Raw genomic sequence first — 411 nt, forward strand, 5'->3', positions numbered from 1 at the left:
TCGAAACTGCCGAACCTCTTTCTCTCTCCAACAATAAAGTTAGATTCAGATTCGTTGCACTACTCAAACGCCAATTGCATATATCTTGCACGTAGGAATTATTCAACCGCATTCATCTCATTCAAATGAAGATGCAATATCGAAACGTCAGTTGTATTCATTATGGAATTATTCAATCTCGTTTTTACCTTTTTTTTCCCCCAACTTGTGTATTGCACTTGAATTTCGAAAATGCAGTTCCATTACATACATAACAACGAAATATAACAGCGAATTCAGCCAATATAGGAAACAAGTGCATAATGAAACGCATCAGTGCCTTGCAATATTTCTGTTCGTATTTTGCAACGATTGCATCTGCTTAAATGGTTCTTCAAAATGGAATGGATACCAGCCAGATTTTATGGCTCG

At 36.5% G+C, this 411-nt stretch overlaps 1 protein-coding gene across 1 annotated transcript in view; it reads right to left on the reverse strand.

Moving 5' to 3' along the window:
* Window positions 1-411, reverse strand: part of LOC119591773 — a 15,010-nt gene that overhangs the window by 11,373 nt on the left and 3,226 nt on the right. The gene's annotated exons all lie outside the window — the stretch shown is intronic.

The sequence above is a fragment of the Penaeus monodon genome, chromosome 29 (assembly GCF_015228065.2).
Source record: "Penaeus monodon isolate SGIC_2016 chromosome 29, NSTDA_Pmon_1, whole genome shotgun sequence".
Classification (NCBI taxonomy): Eukaryota; Metazoa; Arthropoda; class Malacostraca; order Decapoda; family Penaeidae; genus Penaeus; species Penaeus monodon.